Source organism: Schistocerca nitens, chromosome 10 (genome assembly GCF_023898315.1).
Source record: "Schistocerca nitens isolate TAMUIC-IGC-003100 chromosome 10, iqSchNite1.1, whole genome shotgun sequence".
NCBI classification, from domain to species: domain Eukaryota; kingdom Metazoa; phylum Arthropoda; class Insecta; order Orthoptera; family Acrididae; genus Schistocerca; species Schistocerca nitens.
This window is the reverse complement of record NC_064623.1, coordinates 152,611,461-152,634,721: the sequence shown is the minus strand read 5'-3', so window position 1 is coordinate 152,634,721 and position 23,261 is coordinate 152,611,461. Positions and strand designations below refer to the sequence as shown.

The window sequence follows — 23,261 nt, the reverse complement described above, 5'->3', positions numbered from 1 at the left end:
TCTGCACGTCCAGCACGAACGCTGGTCCAACTGAGGCGCCAGGTGGAAATGGCATGGCAAGCCGTTCCACAGGACTACATCCAGCATCTCTACGATCGTCTCCATGGGAGAAAAGCAGCCTGCATTGCTGCGAAAGGTGGATATACACTGTACTAGTGCCGACATTGTGCATGCTCTGTTGCCTGTGTCTATGTGCCTGTGGTTCTGTCAGTGTGATCATGTGATGTATCTGACCCCAGGAATGTGTCAATAAAGTTTCCCCTCCCTGGGACAATGAATTCACGGTGTTCTTATTTCAATTTCCAGGAGTGTATAACATTGCGTATAAAATTATATGAAATTTTTTCAGATAAAAAGTTGAAGATAATATTGATCCGTCCAAAATTCGAAAATCTGATATCGACCACTTCTGTTGAGGAAAATTAATGCTAGAGGAGGGTGTCCTTTTACAAAAAGCCAAAACAAGAGGTCCGACGTTTCTTGTGCCTTCTCAAAATACTTGTGGCGCTGAGAACCGTAAGGGCCTGAGGCAAGTCGTCGTCGATTTTTAGATAATAGCATCTGTGCGAGCTCCTGACATCTATTGATCTTCTGGCGAACCAGCGTATCAGTGCAGTACCCCTATACTGTACGTTTCGACATTTGCAAAATGCTGCCTCTGATATGAACTTCCATATGAGCCTAAAGCACAAATTTTAATGTAGGAATTCTCTTGAAGGTGTGACCCATAATAGCCTCACGTTCCACGGTTTCTGCATTCCGGTCTTTAAAATGGACACCGTGGATTTCACAACCATTAAAAGCGTTAGCGACCTAACTGCCAAACTAAAAGCTGATGTTCACATTCCAGCAATTTTGCAACGATGAAGTTTTCGGCAAATCGCCACGAACTGTTGGTTAAAGTAACATACTCTTCATTACAGTCCTGAGAGGTCACCATTTTCTTCAAGTCACACTGAGGTAGACCACAATTTGACATTACCCAACAGTTTGTGCATGCCTTAAATCTAGTGCCCAAATACGTAGGAGGAAAGGCGATACCAACCTTGGAACACAAACGGTTAACAAAATTACAAGACGAAACTTGAAACACGCGGACATAACAGAAGTACTAGATTTCATGCCTGAAGTGAACAACCAGTTTTATCTGAACCCAAAGCCAGAGAATGTGACTAATGAAAAGGGTGGTAACGATCATCATGAAGTGTTAGGATAGGTGATAATTGTGTGTTTGGCAGATTTAGTATCTGTTCTTTATGTTCTGATACTATTTCATATTATTTACAAACCATACAACACTGAAAAAGACACTTTTGCCACTAACCTGCATGTGAAAATTTGACGAATAAAATTTAGTAACATAAAGTGCGTTCATAATTTCTATTGGGTGTTGAGACTTGGTTAGAAAACATGTGAGACTTACGAGACTGAGAGTTTGCTTTCAAATTTGGTTTTCAAAAACATCCATTCTTCTCAAAACTTCTGTGTCTGTGTTTCTGATATGTATGGTTCCCAGTGCCTTACTTGCCTCTGACATTAGTAGTTCAGAACGTAAGAACGTAATAGATGGGGCTATTCGTCATGGGATACCTCACCGCACGAGCCATGGCTGTTTCTTTAGCGTAGTGTCGAAATTGGTTCAAATGGCTCTGAGCACTATGGGACTCAACTGCTGAGGTCATTAGTCCCCTAGAACTGAGAACTAGTTAAACCTAACTAACCTAAGGACATCACAAACATCCGTGCCCGAGGCAGGATTCGAACCTGCGACCGTAGCGGTCTTGCGGTTCCAGACTGCAGCGCCTTTAACCGCACGGCCACTTCGGCCGGCTAGTGTCGAAATTCGCCGACCATCAGCAACATATCAATGTTTCGCTGGATGTGTATCCCATGTTTATTAGATGACTGTATCGACGGTGGAGCGTTTGTCGTTTGTATGAACATCCTCGAATAATGCTCCAGTGTGTCGGACTCATAATAAATCGGTCTCAACGAACGAATGATATATATGAAGAAGGCCAGCATTTGCTCGCTGGTTTGTTTGACCGACGAGAGCAAGTCACAGAATCCTGAAAATAATACAAAAATAAATAAGGTGCTAACTGCCCCGCGAAACCCTACTTGAGTTTCGAGAACCAGAATCAAGCGAGATAGTTAGGAATATTCTACACCCCCAACTACCTATCGACAGCTTGGGGTCCGCGAAGACAAATGGCTCTGAGCACCATGAGACTTACCTTCTGACGTCATCAGTCCCCTAGAGTTTAGAACTACTTAAACCTAACTAACCTAAGGACATCACACACATCCATGCCCGAGGCAGGCGAACCTCCGACCGTAGCGGTCGCGCGGTTCCACACTGAAGCGCCTAGAACCGCTCGGACTCTTACGCCGGCCCCGCGAAGACAAATTAGTCTAATTACAGAGCACATAGAGGCATTTAAATCCTGATTTTCACAGGAATGGAACCGCGCGACTGCTACGGTCGCAGGTTACAATCCTGCCTCGGGCATGGATGTGTGTGATGCTCTTAAGTCAGTTAGGTTTAAGTAGTTCTAAGACACGGTTGTAGCCTCTCCCCGATGTTATTCAATCTGTATATTGAGCAAGCAGTAAAGGAAACAAAAGAAAAATTTGGAGTAGGTATTAAAATCCAGGGAGAAGAAATAAAAACTTTGAGGTTCGCCGATGACATTGTAATTCTGTCAGAGACAGCAAAGGACTTGCCGGCCGCGGTGGTCTCGCTGTTCTAGGCGCACAGTCCGGAACCGCGCGACTGCTACGGTCGCAGGTTCGAATCCTGCCTCGGGCATGGATGTGTGTGATGTCCTTAGGTTAGTTCGGTTTAAGTAGTTCTAAGTTCTAGGGGACTTATGACCACAGCTGTTGAGTCCCATAGTGCTCAGAGCCAAGCAAAGGACTTGGAAGAGCAATTGAACGGAATGGACAGCGTCTTGAAAGGAGATATAAGATGAACATCAACAAAAGCAAAACGAGGATAATGGAATGTAGTCGAATTAAGTCGGGTGATGCTGAGGGAATTAGATTAGGAAATGAGACGCTTAAGGTAGTAAATGAGTTTTGCTATTTGGGGAGCAAAATAACTGATGATGGTCGAAGTATAGAGGATAGACTGGCAATGGCAAGGAAAGCGTTTCTGAAGAAGAGAAATTTGTTAACATCGAGTATAGATTTAAGTGGCCGGAAGTTGCTTCTGAAAGTATTTGTATGGAGTGTAGCCATGTATGGAAGTGAAATATGGACGATAAATAGTTTGGACAAGAAGAGAATAGAAGCTTTCGAAATGTAGTGCTACAGAAGAATGCTGAAGATTAGGTGGGTAGATCACCTGCCTCAGAACATGTCCTACCAACCGATCCCTTCTTCTGGTCAAGTTGTGCCACTAACTTCTCTTCTCCCCAGCCCTATTCAATACCTTCTCATTAGTTACGTGATCTACCCACCTAATTTTCAACATTCTTCTGTAGCACCACATTTCGAAAGCTTCTATTCTCTTCTTGTCCAAACTATTTATCGTCCACGTTTCACTTCCATACATGGTACACTCCATACAAATACTTTCAGATACTACTTCCTGACACTTATATCTATACTCGATGTTAACAAATTTCTCTTCTTCAGAAACCCTTTCCTTGCCATTGCCAGTCTACATTTTATATCCTCTCTACTCTATCATCAGTTATTTTGCTCCCCAAATAGCAAAACTCCTTTACTACTTTAAGTGTCTCATTTCCTAACCTAATTCCCTCAGCATCACCCGACTTAATTCGACTACATTCCATTATCCTCGTTTTGCTTTTGTTGATGTTCATCTTATATCCTCCTTTCAAGACGCTGTCCATTCCGTTCAATTGCTCTTCCAAGTCCTTTGCTGTCTCTGACAGAATTACAATGTCATCGGCGAACCTCGAAGTTTTTATTTCTTCTCCATAGATTTTAATACCTACTCCGAACTTTTCTTTTGTTTCCTTTACTGCTTGCTCAATATACAGATTGAATAGCATCGGGGAGAGGCTACAACCCTGTCTCACTCCCTTCCCAACCACTGCTTCCCTTTCATGTCCCACGACTCTTATAACTGCCAGTAAACCCATAGTACTGTCATTTAGGTTTACTATGAGTCACACACTTGTACCGGATGGTTAAAATTAAACTTTGTCTATTTAACAGTGAACACTAAGTTGAAAATCTACAATACAGTGGTATGTCCAGCAGTAATGTACGGTTCAGAAACATGGAGCATGACTAGGCGAGACAAGGACAAACTATTAATATTTGAAAGAAGAGTAATGAGGAAGATATGGAGAGCAGTTTTAGATAACAGAGAAAGGAGGAGGAGGAAAAACGACGAACTCTATCTGCAACAACCAACTACCCTACAGAAGACAAAGAGCAAAAGAATACAATGGGTTGGCCATGTAGCCCGTATTCCAGATGGAAGACAGGCGAAGATGGCATTAGCCGGGAAACCAAGCACCATTGGACGACCAAGGCAGCGCTGGATGGACGACCTGGCGAAGGACCTAGCAGCCCCGGGAATTGAACACACCTGGAGGAACCGGACACAAAACAGGAAGGAATGGAGGCAGTTTGTGGAAGCAGCGCGTGGTCTGCAGGGCCTATAATCGCTGGATATGCATCTATCTATTTAACACGTTATAACGCAGAAACTAATTACCGTACGAGTACCAAATTTAGTAGCGTTAATGTCGAGGACATGGGGAAGAGAAATAATGCAGAATCAGTTCAATTGAAACGCTTCTAATATGCTGCTAATCATACCGGTAACAATTCTGCTACAAAAACGTCTCAATACGTCGCCCATCAGTGTCCAGAAGAATCTGAAGGCGCAGGTTTGCATTCTGCTCAGCAGAATGAAGCATACCCGTAGGTATGCTGGCTAAGTCTCTTGATATGCTGCGCTTCAGATCAGCACATGTGTCAATGATCCCCTGGTAAACCCTGTCCTTCAGGTAGCCCCACGACCAGAAATCGCAGGGAGTGAGATCAAGTGATCGTTTCCACATGTATTTCGGAGGAGCAGGTGAACATCACGAGGGATGTGCTGTGGGACTCCATCTTACACGAAAATTGTCGAGCTCAATCCGACTCCCTCCTGTAGGGCGTGTATGAAATGCTTGCGAAGCATATCGCAGCAACACTGGCCAGTCAGACTACATGCCTTTGGTCACTGAGCGACAACCTGTTCAAAAAAGAGTGGGCCAATGATGAACGTAGCCGCGAAGCCACACCACGACACGTTCACCGTGCAGAGAAAATTCTTGCACAGTGACTGGAGGTGAAGATCCCCACACTAAGAAATTCTGTGTGTTCACCTCACCCGTCAGAGAAAAATGAGCTTCGTCTGTCCGGAGGATGGTCCATGACCAGCCCTTGTCAACTTCCATCCTTACGAAAAAGTGGAAAGTGAAGTCAACACGTCGTTGTGGGTCCTACGGTGCAAACTGCTGTACGATATGGATCTTGTACGGATACCATTTGAGAATGGTTGGAAGAGTGGTTCAAATGGCTCTAAACACTATGGGACTTAACATCTCAGGTCATCACAGTCCCTTAGAATTACTTTAACCTAACTAACCTAAGAACAGCACACACATCAATGCTCGCGGCAGGATTCGAACCTGCGACCGTAGAAGCAGCGCGGTTCCAGAGTGAAGCGCCTAGAACCGCTCGGCCGCAGCGGCCGGCGGTTCGGAGAACCTTCCATATAGTGGACCACGGGAAGTCTGACGATTTCATCAACCACCTGTGGTGCAATCGGTCGTCTGCCTCTTCTCGGAGCGACGCCATCATGCTCTACACAGCAGTTCACCAATAATGCCCTGTTCCTTCTGTCCAAGCTCATATTGACACGTCAACAAGTGCAACGCGAATCGAATGTGAGACTATTATTCACGATGAATGATCATGGCACCTGATGGCCACAGTTGGAACTGGTCGGTGGCGCTGGGACGCAAGGAGTTTAAGCGCCCCATACTATGGACATTAATGCTGCCAAGTTTGGTAATCGAAATAAAATTAGTTGCCGTGTTAAAACGTTTTAAGCAGGGAAAGTTTAATTATAACAACCCGATATATCAGCGTGCACTGCATAACAACAACGCAGCTCATAGTAATTGTCCAAACAGACGACTGCCAGTCTTAGTGCATTCGGGGCAATGGCGCATGAAGTTCTACCGCACTCTCTCAAAGATCCCTGGTGTCTGTTGTACCAGGACACATACAGCTTGAATCCTAGCAAGCGCGTCTTCATCTGCTTCTATGGGGATTTCATACACCAACGTCTTGACGTAGCCAGGGATGTACGGTGTTCATTACTCGCCGACTGTTCCAGTGTGCCACAGACACGCGGGATCTTTGCGAGAATGCGGGAGAACTGCGTGGTGCCTTTGCAATACACGAACTGAGACTGGCGGTCGTCGCTTTGAACAACACGCTACGTCGTTGATGTAAGGTGGACGTTGCGTTACGTCCATACCACAATGAGTATGAATTTACGACGGTTAGTTTCTATTTGAACCAAAAGGTTTGCACCATTTTAATACATAGTGGGGAATAACCCAGCATACAGATAAGATACAACAAAATGTTTTAGATCAAAACTGTAGGTGGCAAAGAGGGTCACGCATTGTCACTAATGACCGTCACCCTGAACGTAATTTTCAAGGTGATTTGGATGTTTAAAGTGGTTTTTTTAAATGGGAACCCTAATACTCGTTGTAAGATTTGGAAAGAGAGGCAAATTTTAGGACTAAAATTATATACTATTCAAGGCCATGGCAACGCTGAATGACGGTCAAATGAGGAAATACGTGTTTAGTTCTAGTATAGATTAACGGGGAATAAGAGAGGGATACAGCAAAATACAATGTTAGACACAAATTGCCGAGGAACGAGAGACGAGGCGACTCATTCAACGACTTTTAAATCAACGATCTAAGTTTTATATATGTTTCTCTGGCTTGTAAATGTAAAAAAAATATATATACATTGAGTTGTATGTATTTTGTTAGCAAAACTGTTAATTAAAACTACAAGTTCAAATCTCTCTTCCCTATTTGCAAATCCGACATCGCAAATTGATGTTTTCATGAAACAAAACTAAACCTTCGACTGACCTTCGATAATTACCTTTAAGATCATGGTAACTGGTAATGGTAAGCGACCCCTTGTGACTCTTTCGATTTGTATCTAATATTGGATTTTGCTGTATCCCTCTTCTATTCCGAGTTAATCCATACTCAAACTAAAAACATATTTGCTCACTTGACCTGTATTGAACCTTACCATGAACTGAGTATAAATATTACGGTCCCCATTTAAAAAACGTCTTAAACGTCGAGATCACTTTGAAAATCACGTTCAAGGTCACAGCCATTAGTGGGGATACATGACCCTCTTTGCCACTTACAACTTTTGTGCTGTATCTCATCTCCATCCCGAGTTCGTAGCCTATATAGGGTGAACATTGATAAAAGCGACAAACTACAGCGACGGATTCCTGATTGGAAATTCAGAAAAAAAGTTTCTATGAGAATTGTCCGGAAACGTATCATTGCCACGGTAGATGGCGCTGACGGTAGATGGCGCTGACGAGTGAAACTTCCCCTTACCACGTGCCCTGTCTACAGCCTGCAGATGACACCACGTGCCCTGTCTACAGCCTGCAGATGACACCACGTGCCCTGTCTACAGCCCGCAGATGACACCACGTGCCCTGTCTACAGCCTGCAAATGACGATTACGCAAACTGATGATGGCAGTTCTGGTAAAAACTGCTTCGTCGCCATGGAGGCCTGATGACATCCTGCAACTGTGATGGTCTGGTGCAGAAACCATTGACAGAATCCTCCCCGTAGAGGGAAATCCACTGCTGATAATCCTTGCACTCGTTGCAGGTGATAGGTTGTCATGCAGGACACACATAATCGTAGTTTAGCGAACACCATGTTGCTGAGCCACTTGCCTCGAGCTTGTACTAGGGTTCGTTTCAATATGCTCAAGAACCTGGTCTTCCAAATCTGGTGTAGGCACAGTCCGCCGCCTCCCTGCACATTCGTCTGTCTGAAAGGATCCATGATCACCCAAACGGCCAAAAAGGAGTTGATACGTTGTATGATGTGGTTGCTGCCTGTCAGGCTACTTGTTTTGATACAACAGCACAGCCTCTAGTCCATTTCCATCTACTCGGCCGTACACAAACACCACCTCGGTTTGTTCACGACGTGAATACCGGGCCATTCTGCTGCTTGCAGTGTGTTGCGCCAACCACAGAGCATGCAACACACGGCAGGAGCCAGATTGTCATTCGCTTGCGCCATCTACCGTGGCAACGATGCATTTCCGGACACATATTTATAGCACCTTTGTCTCTCCATTTCCGGCCAGGAATCCGTCCCTGCAGTTTGTCGGTTTTGTTATTCTTCATATATTAGAGGGGACGGAAGAGAAGGCGAGATAATGAACATGTGTTACTGTTTTCCATAGGCTACGTTGGTTATCTCGCCTTCTCTACCGCTCCCTCTAGTATGAACGCCGGTTCACAGGTACGAGCTAATAGTAGTGGACGCTGACGAACAGTCTCGAATGCTCGTTGGTTCGCTGGTGTTCCATTCACTGCGGGGTAAACTGGGCTCAAAGTAATTATTCTTCCAATGCCCCAAACGGAACGAAAAGCGAAGATACCCTAATAAGTGGAACAATGGTAAGTACTCCCCACCATACACTTGGCGGTGGTTTGCAACGCACGGATGTAGCTTGACGCTGGCCGCGTGTTCCGAGGAAGGGAGAGCCCGTTTTATTGTGTTCAGCCGTCGGAGACTTCTGCGTTGATGGTTACCGCACGACCTGCTAACGCTTCCATCGCACACAGCCCTGCGACTAAACCCTGATGCAAATTTACCTTGCTGCACCGGCGCAAATGAAATGCTAATACACGCTGCCGGCCGTAATAAAAATGTCAAAAAATTATTCCCTTAATACGAGGCAGCGAAATTATAATATGCAGGGCAATTTGAAATACTGTATTTTATTTACAACGAATAAAAACCGACCTTTTTCTCCCCTAAAAACCTGGTAAAAAAACGGTAGTGGACTATCTGCAAAGTAACACACGCACGCACGCACGCGCGCACACACACACACACACACACACACACACACACACACACACACACACACACACACACAGAGAGAGAGAGAGAGAGAGAGAGAGAGAGAGAGACAAAAACACACAGGCATTCGGCTTAACAAAGGTTTGTTTGGTTTATTCAGATGCTTATTGCCGTGGTACTGATACTATCGGAACCACTGCATATTGTTTTGAGATCACAAGGACAATGGAGTTAAAAGCATTCTGTTTACTGTTTTGTTCCGACCTGCGCATTAACATGTAACAATGAAAAATAAATTAGTTCATTGAAACTACATGTCTAAGCGTTTCCTTCGCGCGGGTATAGCCGTGCGGTCTGAGAAGCTGTGCCACGGTTCGCGCGGCTTCCCTCATCAGAGGTTCGAGTCCTCCCTCGGGCATGGCTGTGTGTGTGTGTGTGTGTGTCTGTGTGTGTGTGTGTGTGTTGTCCTCACCGTAAGTAGTGTGTAAGCCTCGGGACCGATGACCTTAGCGGTCTGGTCCCACAAGAACTTACCACAAATTTCAAATTTCCAACTTTTACTATAAATAATAAAATAGGCATTTACAACATGTTACAGCAAAAATTACCCTGACAGTCACAGCTCTTAAGTGGTGCTGGACTTTTTAAGAGCTTCCTATGCTTACTAGACGAATCACATTAACTCTTACTGTCATCCCTTCTTCAGTAACGGAAATACTGAAAACCTGGGCTCATTCGCAAACATTCAAAGCGATTCAGCAACTAATAAATACGCCGAACTCCGTGTATATAACCTTTTTTATTGTGGATGTATGTGAAAAAGATCTTAAGTTGTAAACACACACATCCATGTCGCCTGTATCTTTGATTCGCAAATTACGCTGCTAGTGCTTTTCGACTGTTTTCTATAATTGTGCGATCTCTGGATCTGTGTGCTGTTGCGATACACATGTGTGTGTATACAGGGTGTTACAAAAAGGTACGGCCAAACTTACAGGAAACATTCCTCACACACAAATAAAGAAAAGATGTTATGTGGACATGTGCCCGGAAACGCTTAATTTCCATGTTAGAGCTCATTTTAGTTTCGTCAGTATGTACTGTACTTCCTCGATTCACCGCCATGATTTAATAAAAATGGTTCAAATGGCTCGGAGCACTATGGGACTCAACTGCTGAGGTCATTAGTCCCCTAGAACTTAGAACTAGTTAAACCTAACTAACCTAATGACATCACAAACATCCATGCCCGAGGCAGGATTCGAACCTGCGACCGTAGCGGTCTTGCGGTTCCAGACTGCAGCGCCTTTAACCGCACGGCCACTTCGGCCGGCCCATGATTTAATACGGGATACTCTACCTGTGCTGCTAGAACATGTGCCTTTACAAGTACGACACAACATGTGGTTCATGCACGATGGAGCTCCTGCACATTTCAGAAGTGCTCGTACGCTTCTCAACAACAGATTCGGTGACCGATGGATTGGTAGAGGCGGACCAATTCCATGGCCAATTCCATGAGGTATTGAATAGGATTGGGGAGAAGAGAAGTTTGTGGCACAACTTGACTAGAAGACGGGATCGGTTGGTAGGACATGTTCTGAGGCATCAAGAGATCACCAGTTTAGTATTGGAGGGCAGCGTGGAGGGTAAAAATCGTAGGGGGAGACCAAGAGATGAATACACTAAGCAGATTCAGAAGGATGTAGGTTGCAGTAGGTACTGGGAGATGAACAACCTTGCACAGGATAGAGTAGCATGGAGAGCTGCATCAAACCAGTCTCAGGACTGACAACCACAGTAACAACAACTTACGCAAATAACTGCTTTTATTTTTGTAAAGTTATGTAACAAGAATTAATTTGTGAATGTATTTTTTAAAAGTATGTACATTTATAACGCAAATGTGTTAGTGTTATATGGAAAACTGGTTAGTGCTTACGGACTGTAGGATTGTGTGAAATATAAAATCTGAAGTCCCTCGGCAACGAAAAGTATCAGGCGGGAATGTAAAACGTGATTTATACCGAAGTACCGGGAGACGTATTTGCCGTAGAGATAGTATGCGCCCAGCATTGAATAAGATAACATCTTGAGTGCTTAAGGAGGCAAGATTTGTAACAAGGCTGGATTAATGATGTCTCAGTTGGCTATTAGAGCTTCTCATTACAGATATTTCACATGAAGAGCTGTGATCATGTCTGACAGACTCTACTCTTTTTGCCACAGAAGATTACCACAGCTAGCACCTCCACGAGTAATGTGTAGTGTTGCACATATCTGCATGTACCAGTAACTTGCTGAAAATTTAAATAACAACTGTTCCATTCTTAACTTCGTGTCGTGTACACTGCTTTGCCGTGGATGGGTTTCTCTTTGTAGAGCTTAAATATTGTGAATATATACGAATTACACTGAGCTACGGAATACATTGCCGGAAAAAAGAATTAGTACAACGGGAAAGACAACATAGATTTTGATCCGATGACGACATATGCCACCTGAGGCATAGTAGGTGTGGTATTGGTATCAGGCTAAATTTACACTGCCCGCGATGCGATGCGATGCCGAGCCGAGCGGGGCGATGACGCGCTGAAATCGCGTGACAATGGGCAGGCTTGGTTTAACAGTGGCAACAGAGCGGTGCCCGTTCAGACTGCAGGCTGGGCCGAGCGATGTGATGCGGTGCGATGCGATGACTCCGCTGTAGTCGCAACCGAGTTTGCGTTTCGCGCGAGTGTTTGGAGCGATTGCTTGTTTGCGCTTGCGTCTGAAATAATTGCTTGCTTGCAATGGACATCGAAACACTAATTAACAGTGTGCGGGAACGCCCCGTGTTGTGGGACCAGAAAAATAAATATTACCACAATAGGGATTTTGTTCGTCAAGCATGGAATGAAATAGCTGAAGATTGTGGAACAGACAGTAAGTACAAAAAAGTAAAATAAATACAAGGTGTTTCAAAAAGACCGGTATATTTGAAACGGCAATAAAAACTAAACGAGCAGCGATAGAAATACACCGTTTGTTGCAATATGCTTGGGACAACAGTACATTTTCAGGCGGACAAACTTTCGAAATTACAGTAGTTACAATTTTCAACAACAGATGGCGCTGCAAGTGATGTGAAAGATATAGAAGACAACGCAGTCTGTGGGTGCGCCATTCGGTACGTCGTCTTTCTGCTGTAAGCGTGTGCTGTTCACAACGTGCAAGTGTGCTGTAGACAATATGGTTTATTCCTTAGAACAGAGGATTTTTCTGGTGTTGGAATTCCACCGCCTAGAACACAGTGTTGTTGCAACAAGACGAAGTTTTCAACGGAGGTTTAATGTAACCAAAGGACCGAAAAGCGATACAATAAAGGATCTGTTTGAAAAATTTCAACGGACTGGGAACGTGACGGATGAACGTGCTGGAAAGGTAGGGCGACCGCGTACGGCAACCACAGAGGGCAACGCGCAGCTAGTGCAGCAGGTGATCCAACAGCGGCCTCGGGTTCCCGTTCGCCGTGTTGCAGCTGCGGTCCAAATGACGCCAACGTCCACGTATCGTCTCATGCGCCAGAGTTTACACCTCTATCCATACAAAATTCAAACGCGGCAACCCCTCAGCGCCGCTACCATTGCTGCACGAGAGACATTCGCTAACGATATAGTGCACAGGATTGATGACGGCGATATGCATGTGGGCAGCATTTGGTTTACTGACGAAGCTTATTTTTACCTGGACGGCTTCGTCAATAAACAGAACTGGCGCATATGGGGAACCGAAAAGCCCCATGTTGCAGTCCCATCGTCCCTGCATCCTCAAAAAGTACTGGTCTGGGCCGCCATTTCTTCCAAAGGAATCACTGGCCCATTTTTCAGATCCGAAACGATTACTGCATCACGCTATCTGGACATTCTTCGTGAATTTGTGGCGGTACAAACTGCCTTACACGACACTGCGAACACCTCGTGGTTTATGCAAGATGGTGCCCGGCCACATCGCACGGCCGACGTCTTTAATTTCCTGAATGAATATTTCGATGATCGTGTGATTGCTTTGGGCTATCCGAAACATACAGGAGGCGGCGTGGATTGGCCTCCCTATTCGCCAGACATGAACCCCTGTGACTTCTTTCTGTGGGGACACTTGAAAGACCAGGTGTACCGCCAGAATCCAGAAACAATTGAACAGCTGAAGCAGTACATCTCATCTGCATGTGAAGCCATTCCGCCAGACACGTTGTCAAAGGTTTCGGGTAATTTCATTCAGAGACTACGCCATATTATTGCTACGCATGGTGGATATGTGGAAAATATCGTACTACAGAGATTGCCAGACCGCAGCGCCATCTGTTGTTGAAAATTGTAACTACGGTAATTTCGAAAGTTTGTCTGCCTGAAAATGTACTGTTGTCCCAAGCATATTGCAACAAACGGTGTATTTCTATCGCTGCTCGTTTAGTTTTTATTGCCGTTTCAAATATACCGGTCATTTTTGAAACACCCTGTAGCTACAAGACTCCAAGAAATAAGTAACACAAACAACTTCGTTTATTTTCTAATTTTAATTGTGTATAACTATTACAGTATTTGATAATTTCGACATGAAATATATTTACGTTAATGACTGTTGACGTAGTTTTTGAAGGCCTCTCTGGCACTCCTCGCTCTTCTTGAAGCACTACTGTTTGCTCTGTCATTTTGGAATTTCACGTCTATATTTTCAGGCGAGGTACTGAAGAATAAATGGAAGAACCTACGTGACACTTTCCGCTCTGAACTCAAAAAAACTCGTGCTGAACGTTCAGGGGACGAAGGTGGCATGCCGCCTTTCCAATCCAATTGGCCGTGGTATGAGCTAATGACCTTCCTGACTGCACGGAAGACGAAGACTGATGTTCATCACAGTAAAAGAACAGCATCGCAACACGACGACGCACACGACGACGTACAGTTTTCACCAGCTCTTACAGAGAGAGAGAGAGAGAGAGAGAGAGAGAGAGAGAGAGAGAGTGTCACCTGATGAAACCAGCCAAGCCAGGTCTTCAAGACTGTCTGTAAGACAGTAAGTTCAGAGGGTAGCGTTTCGATGCCTCCTCCCTCACCCACCCTACACACAAACCAAAACAAGAGATCGAAGAAATCGACAAACTCTGAGTTGCTAAATATAGAGAAGCAAAAGTTGAAGCTAATTGAGCAACAAATGTCGAAATCAGAAACGCAAAATGACAGCTATCATTTTGTAGTGAGTTTGCTACCAGCAATGCGAAAACTATCACCAGCAGCTCAGTTGAGAGCCAGGATAAAAATTCAGCAGGTTCTTTTGGAAGAATTGGAACAATCAACCACTTCCACTGCACATTCGTTGATGTCACCCTATGCACCGGAAAATCAGTTGAAATCTTAATTGATGGAAATCCGCAAAATGAAATAGTCATTTCTGAAATTCAACCTGATGACATTGTTATTTCAAGCCACCAAGATTCTGAAAACTTTGATACTTAAGTGAGTGAACTGTGATGTATTTTACTTCTCATTGTCAACTACGTCAAAATTTATTAAAAGAAAGTTTGAATCTATCACAATTTGTAATTTTTCATAATAAAACGATTGCTGTAAACTTAAAATTGTACTTAGCCCTCCTCTCCTTGTTGGTTTCATGCACCCATTCACGACTGCGTTGAATTCTCAGAGCACTGTTTTCTAATAAAAAAGAATTTACTGGGTCGAGGAAACACGACATCGTGCCGAGACTGCTCAGTTGTTGGCTAGATCGCGCGCGCGCTGTATCGTGTGCAATGTGAACGCTCCATCGCATTGCATCGCTTTGGCCATTATGCCTCGCATCGCGTCGCATCGCATCGCAGGCAGTGTAAACGTACACTCAAGTGTCGCCCACCAGCAGATAGCGTAGAGGCATAGCTACCAGAGTGCCATCTGTGTCTATACTAATAAGGAATTCTCACACCAGAAGGTTCAGTGTGGTGCAAATGTGCAACCAAGCAGGCAACCAAACCACAGAGACGCACTCATGCTTCCCACAGCCAAATGAGCGAATTTGAAAGAGGCGAAATTGTGGCCTCGCAGTGACGGGATGGTGCTTTCGGAAAATTGCAACGTAAGTTGGGCGTGCTGCGCCGGTTCTGCAACGATGCTTGTATGAGCGGCCACGTCAACATTTTCAAAGCCGTAGAGGAGGTTCTGGATGTCTACATAGTACAGACGCTCAACAGAATCGTCATACTGTAAGGGCAGCAGTGGCAGATCGGACAGCGACCACAGCCCAGATGAGGGCTTAAGCGTCCAAAAGTGTCAACACGAACCGTAGCGAACCGGTTCTTAGCAACGGGACTACGGGGATGCACGCCTCTAGCCCGTCTTCGACTCGCGCCACAAGCGATGTGCGCACATCGACTGATGGTGCCAAAACGATGAAAGTAGATCGTTTCCGCGTACGACTTAGACCTGGCGAGCGCTGTGTCGTACAGTGCATTCGTCCAAAACGCACCGGCCCCCACCCAGGGTTATGGTCTGGGGTGGGATAAGCTACAGTTCAAAAATGGTTCAAATGGCTCTGACCACTATGAGACTTAAGATCTATGGTCATCAGTCACCTAGAACTTAGAACTACTTAAACCTAACTAACCTAAGGACATCACACAACACCCAGTCATCACGAGGCAGAGAAAATCACTGACCCCGCCGGGAATCGAACCCGGGAATCCGGGTGTGGGAAGCGAGAACGCTACTGCACGACCACGAGCTGCGGACTAAGCTACAGTTCTCACTCACCTTTGGTTTTTATGGAGAGGACGCTAACCAGAGTTTGGTGAGTATAGAATGTTGTTAAGATTCATTCTTTTGCCGCGCTTGCAGCGGGAAGGTGATGTTCCGACAGGATGTGAAATGCAATGTGAACTGCAAGACGTGGGGCAATTTCCCTGGTCAGCACGATATCTGCAGACTGGACTTGTCTCCAATCGAGCACGGGTGGGATATGATAGGACGAGAAGGGGCTCGAACGACCACTTACAGGACTAAGGGAACAGGTCGAGCAGGCGTGGCATAACGTATGCCAGGACAGTATTCGGCATCTGTAGGACCGACTGGATGATAGAGTTGGCGCCTGCTTTACCGCCCGCGGAGACTACGCCACATACTAACATTGCTATTTCAGCATGGGTCGACACCTTGTACCTCAGAACACCCGCATTACCGATCTGTAAATGTAATCATTTCATACACAACAATAAATCTCGAGAGAATTTCAAACCTCGAAAAACATGAACTTTTTCGTCGAGTAATAAATTTATCAAGTGCCTAGTTACTCTTTTGTGTGAAATTCTCCACATGGTCAACAAAGTACATGGCTAAAGGTCTACAAAAAAAAAATGATGTTTGAGAAAGGCTTAACTGCAGTGATTACTTTCACTTCTTATTAAAAACTGTGCACAATGCTGACTGTTTCATTACAGAACAGTGATTTTTATAAATCAAGTACAGACCATATTGCTTCAAAGACCTGCACATAACTTACTTGCATTACAGGTTTGTAATAGTGCTCTCTTATTTATTTATTTGTGTTTATGTGCATATTATTACCGTTTTGCTAGGATTGTTTGCCCTAAGCCTAACACAGTCCGTATCTTAGACACAACAGTATTTGGGGCCCCCACACCTTACACTGAACCAGGACTTCAGGAAATTTTACAGCGAAAGTGCTCATAGAAGTTAGTAAACATTTGTGCAGTTAAAGTCATAGCTGGCAACTCTTTACTACAACCACAAAAGATGCAGGGTCCCAATGCTTCAGTTATGACCTGTACAATGCTTAGGTTTCTATGATTTCTGTGAAAGCAAAGAGTTTCCGTGTTAGTTAAACAGTTTGATTTCAAATGGCTCTGACCACCATGGGACTTAACTTCTGAGGTCATCAGTCACCAGAACTTAGAACTACTTAAACCTAACTAACCTAAGGACATCACACATCCATGCCCGAGGCAGGATTCGAACCTGCGACCGTAGCGGTCGCGCGGCTCCAGACTGCAGCGCTTAGAACCGCTCGGCCACTACGGCCGGCAGTTTGATTTCAATATTACTATCTTTCAGTATTGAAATATTAAAACAACCACATGTCCAATTTATCTGTGCTTCTTGCTTACTACGTGCCACTCTGTAATGGGCATTATCCTTCACTTTAATGCAGGCAGTATATGTTAGCGAGAAAGAGTTTGTTGCTAATAATTTTAAATTACTGGTCTGTGTTGCTCATGGCTGAGCTACTAATACATGCTAGGCTATGCTGCTGTTTTCGTGATATATTTACCAAACACCTTTCAGTTGCAAGTAAAATTTACAACAGCACTTAGTTTATTTTGTTAGCAGTATATTCACTTGGAATCACTTTGCATAATTAAGCTGGCGACTGCTTTCGATTTACGTGACCACAGTTTTACTTCCCAACGATAATACCCTTGGTTCGATCACACTAAAATAACCCGTACTCCCTTTCTATGCGTAATCTTTCAGGTAACATAACGTAGTCCGACTTCCATTAGCACTAGATCACGGTCTAATTTAATTACTGTCGAAGGAGTAACGTTTAGAGGACTTGCTCCCGTAGTAATAACCTGTGGCGTTATAAGCTGAATTAAGTACGATTTTAAAATGCGACCTGCTGGAATCTTATCTTTCCTCAGAATCACAAGCCTCCTGCTATCTGTGGAGTCGAGCAAACAGGAAACGTGTCTGGCCAGCGCACGTAGCATTCAGGGAACGTTACAAGGCCTCACAAGGAAAACGCACAGCTCCTTGCAGGCCACGCTACAACAGAGTTTACAATAAGATTCCTATAACCTGAGTTGAACGGGCCACTCACTATGTTTTCCCCGAAGTACAGGAAATTCATATTTGTCTACATTCGAGTCACGATGCGAGTGGAGATTTCTAATCAAATGAATTGAAGAATTCATCGTAAATACGGCTGGTTGCTCAGCTGCGAACTGCAGTGACTATTGCAAAAACGTTTTTCGCATATTTAGATTTTCTAATGACCCCGAACGAAAAATAATTTATACAACTGAGTTTCTTCCCCCAGTCGAAAAATTCACTGACGCAGTTCTTACCAAATTTTTTCGATTTCTCAGATATTTTCGCTGCTGGCAAAGTAAAGAAGAATATTTATTCTGATTTTTAGGTCATTATAATAAACACACTTAAACAAAGTAAATACGAGGGCAGTTCAATAAGTAATGCAACACATTTTTTTTCTGAAACAGGGGTTGTTTTATTCAGCATTGAAATACACCAGGTTATTCCCCAATCTTTTAGCTACGCAACACTATTTTTCAACGTAATCTCCATTCAATGCTACGGCCTTACGCCACCTTGAAATGAGGGCCTGTATGCCTGCACGGTACCATTCCACTGGTCGATGTCGGAGCCAACGTCGTACTGCATCAATAACTTCTTCATCATCCGCGTAGTGCCTCCCACGGATTGCGTCCTTCATTGGGCCAAACATATGGAAATCCGACGGTGCGAGATCGGGGCTGTAGGGTACATGAGGAAGAACAGTCCACTGAAGTTTTGTGAGCTCCTCTCGGGTGCGAAGACTTGTGTGAGGTCTTGCGTTGTCATGAAGAAGGAGAAGTTCGTTCTGATTTTTGTGCCTACGAACACGCTGAAGTCGTTTCTTCAATTTCTGAAGAGTAGCACAATACACTTCAGAGTTGATCGTTTGACCATGGGGAAGGACATCGAACAGAATAACCCCTTCAGCGTCCCAGAAGACTGTAACCATGACTTTACCGGCTGAGGGTATGGCTTTAAACTTTTTCTTGGTAGGGGAGTGGGTGTGACGCCACTCCATCGATTGCCGTTTTGTTTCAGGTTCGAAGTGATGAACCCATGTTTCATCGCCTGTAACAATCTTTGACAAGAAATTGTCACCCTCAGCCACATGACGAGCAAGCAATTCCGCACAGATGGTTCTCCTCTGCTCTTTATGGTGTTCGGTTAGACAACGAGGGACCCAGCGGGAACAAACCTTTGAATATCCCAACTGGTGAACAAGTGTGACAGCACTACCAACAGAGATAAGTTGAGCACTGTTTGATGGTGATCCGTCGATCATCTCGAACGAGTGTATTCGCACGCTCCGCCATTGCAGGAGTCACAGCTGTGCACGGCCGGCCCGCACGCGGGAGATCAGACAGTCTTGCTTGACCTTGCGGCGATGATGACACACGCTTTGCCCAACGACTCACCGTGCTTTTGTACACTGCCAGATCACCGTAGACATTCTGCAAGCGCCTATGAATATCTGAGATGCCCTGGTTTTCCGCCAAAAGGAACTCGATCACAGCCCGTTGTTTGCAACGCACATCCGTTACAGACGCCATTTTAACAGCTCCGTACAGCGCTGCCACCTGTCGGAAGTCAATGAAACTATACGAGACGAAGCGGGAATGTTTGAAAATATTCCACAAGAAATTTCCGGTTTTTTCAACCAAAATTGGCCGAGAAAAAAAATGTGTTGCATTACTTATTGAACTGCCCTCGTAATATATATGAAGATGGTATCTGCTCTTTTGAACATTTCCGAAGGAACAGATACGCTCTTCATATATATATAAGGCTCACCGGCCATTTCTTCTGTGCAGATGCACAGACAGTGCCCGAACTCTTACGGGAATCGGCAGTAAAGCCGCGAGTAATGAGTATAATGGGCAGGGGCACTATGAATATATTGCGGGAAAATAAGTTGCGAATGTGGGTCTCACGGGAGGCGTGCCAGAGATAAGTCCCTGCAGCCGCACTATCCTCTGTGTCCTCGGTGGCCCAGCTGGATAGAGCGTCTGCCATGTAAGCAGGAGAGTCCGGCTTCGAGTCTCGGTCGGGGCACACATTTTCAACTGTCCCCGTTGACTTATATCAACGCCTGTAGGTAACCATGTGTATTCATTTCAGTGTAAATAATACTTAACCCCATCTATTATATAGGTACGGTGGGATGAGTGATAATTAAGATATATTTATGGCGGATTGGTCATTGTGAGGGAACCTGCGCAACTAGTATCACATTCAAAGAACAAAGCTAACTAAAATATAGTAAAGTATACAAAATGAATTTAAATGATAGATGCAACTATTAATAAAAATTAGCCTCATAGGCCTTTTCCAAGAGCCGATACATGGGCAAGAACTAACAAATGGTTCAAATCGCTCTGAGCACTATGGGACTTGACATCTGAGGTCATTTGTCCCCTAGAACTTAGAACTATTTAAACATAACTAACCTAAGGACATCACACACATCCATGCCCGAGGCAGAATTCGAACCTGCGACTGTAACAGTCGCGTGGTTCCGGACTGAAGCGCCTCGAACCCTCGGCCACATCCAAAAACTAACAAGCAGGCTTCATATCGACTTCTTAACTCTGTACATCTAATATTTACGAACTACGATGCATGTTCCTAGCCCACATTTCTATAGCCGTATAATATTACAAATAATTTCTATTCTTCAGTCATATAAAAAGGACATTCTAAACCTCTCTATCATTAATTACTGTTCAGTACACTTCATACATGCGACGTCACGTATTTTATAAGAAATATTCTATAAAGTTGCGTGAATAGGTTAGTCACCCACAAGGTAAACCTTACAGAATCTTCAAATTTTGAGAAAACATGGCGGGCGATTCTGCCTATATATATATATATATATATATATATGCAAGGGAGCCGTCGCGTGAGCCATCAAGGAGGGGTGAGCTAAGATAATCACATACCAAAATATCGATACCTTTTCGTAACGGTACCGATATAAATTGACGATATCCAAATCTAAAATGTGTACGAGGTGCATTCAAGTTCTAAGGCCTCCGATTTTTTTTCTCCGGACTGGAAAGAGATAGAAACATGCGCATTGTTTTAAAATGAGGCCACGTTCATTGTCAATACGTCCCAGAGATGGCAGCACCGTACGGCAGATGGAATTTTACCGCCAGCGGCGAGAATGAGAATTGTTTTAAATACTTAAAATGGCGACGTTTTCCTTACTTGAACAGCGTGCAATCATTCGTTTTCTGAATTTGCGTGGTGTGAAACCAATTGAAATTCATCGACAGCTGAAGGAGACGACGTGTGGTGATGGAAGTATGGATGTGTCGAAAGTGCGTTCGTGGGTGCGACAGTTTAATGAAGGCAGAACATCGTGTGACAACAAACCGAAACAACCTCGGGCTCGCACAAGCCGGTCTGACGACATGATCGAGAAAGTGGAGAGAATTGTTTTGGGGGATCGCCGAATGACTGTTGAACAGATCGCCTCCAGAGTTGGCATTTCTGTGGGTTCTGTGGACACAATCCTGCATGACGACCTGAAAATGCTAAAAGTGTCATCCAGGTGGGTGCCACGAATGCTGACGGATGACCACACAGCTGCCCGTGTGGCATGTTGCCAAGTAATGACGCGCAACGACAGCACGAATGGGACTTTCTTTTCGTCGGTTGTGACAATGGACGAGACGTGGATGCCATTTTTCAATCCAGAAACAAAGCGAAATTTCGGGTAACCGCCAGTGCTGAAAAAATGATGGTGTCCATGTTCTGGGACAGCGAGGGCGTAATCCTTACCCATTGCGTTCCAAAGGGCACTACGGTAACAGGTGCATCCTACGAAAATGTTTTGAAGAACAAATTCCTTCCTGCACTGCAACAAAAATGTCCGGGAAGGGCTGCGCGTGTGCTGTTTCACCAAAAAACGCACCCGCACATCGACCTAACGTTACGCAACAGTTTCTTCGTAATAACGACTTTGAAGTGATTCCTCATGCTCCCTACTCACCTGACCTGGCTCCTAGTGACTTTTGGCTTTTTCCAACAATGAAAGACACTCTCCGTGGCCGCACATTCACCAGCCGTGCTGCTATTGCCTCAGCGATTTTCCAGTGGTCAAAACAGACTCCTAAAGAAGCCTTCGCCGCTGCCATGGAATCATGGCGTCAGCGTTGTGAAAAATGTGTACGTCTGCAGGGCGATTACGTCGAGAAGTAACGCCAGTTTCATCGATTTCGGGTGAGTAGTTAATTAGAAAAAAAATCGGAGGCCTTAGAACTTGAATGCACCTCGTAGATTAATCGATAAGAAAGACTGACTATAGAAAGTGATATCTTTTCATGCCTACAGTCGTTCCTTGACTCACAGGCCTACTCCAGCTACTACCAATGTTTGCAATCTAACAGTAAATGTCTTACAAAAGGGTTAATTTAATTTCATATTCAGTACTACGAATGAGCACTGGCTTTGAACATGAACGTATCTATATAGTGTATTCATGAAAGCTGGTTACTTCAGTGTGTCACTTCTACCGTTGCAAATGATCGGTACGAGATGCAAAACGAACACGATCGGTGTCATCATTGTATGAGAATGGTGGAAATTACCACTGCCTGCTACCAAATGTGAGGCAGAATGTACGCTTCCCTTATCACCAGAGTGTCTGGGTCATGAAACGATAGACGCACTGTAAAGGTAACGTATATCCGGCACAAAAGTCACACACTTTACTGCACTGGTATTTAATGAGAGGCCGGCCGGGGTGGCCGACGGGTTTTAGGCGCTACAGTCCGGAGCCGCGCGACCGCTACGGTCGCAGGTTCGAATCCTGCCTCGGGCATGGATGTGTGTGACGTCCTTAGGTTAGTTAGGTTTAAGTAGTTATAAGTTGTAGGGGACTGATGACCTCAGAAGTTAAGTCCCATAGTGCTCAGAGGCATTTGAACCATATTTAATGAGAAATGGACTCTGGCTGTGTAAAATGTTCGTGGTAAGTGCAGTATTCATGAACAGAACTCATATCAGAAGTGTTTGCTTAAAGCAAAACATATTCCCTGAGAGTATGGGTTTAGAGGACAGTTTTGGACAAGTTTCGGAGATCGGGTGTTGAGCAAGTAAACGTTGCGGAGTTGGTGTTGAGTCGACGTAGCAGGCAGCTGAAGGGTAATGCATAAGACTCTGTCCAGCAGTGGATGGGGCGGAGTGGCTGACTACTGAGACTCCTATAGTTGGAGTCACGAACGATGGCGGTGGAGTTTAGGCTTGTTCTGCG

At 44.6% G+C, this 23,261-nt stretch overlaps 1 protein-coding gene across 4 annotated transcripts in view; it reads right to left on the bottom strand.

Moving 5' to 3' along the window:
* LOC126210322 (fasciclin-2) overlaps window positions 1–23,261 on the bottom strand; it is a 998,930-nt gene that overhangs the window by 955,462 nt on the left and 20,207 nt on the right. The window lies entirely within an intron of this gene.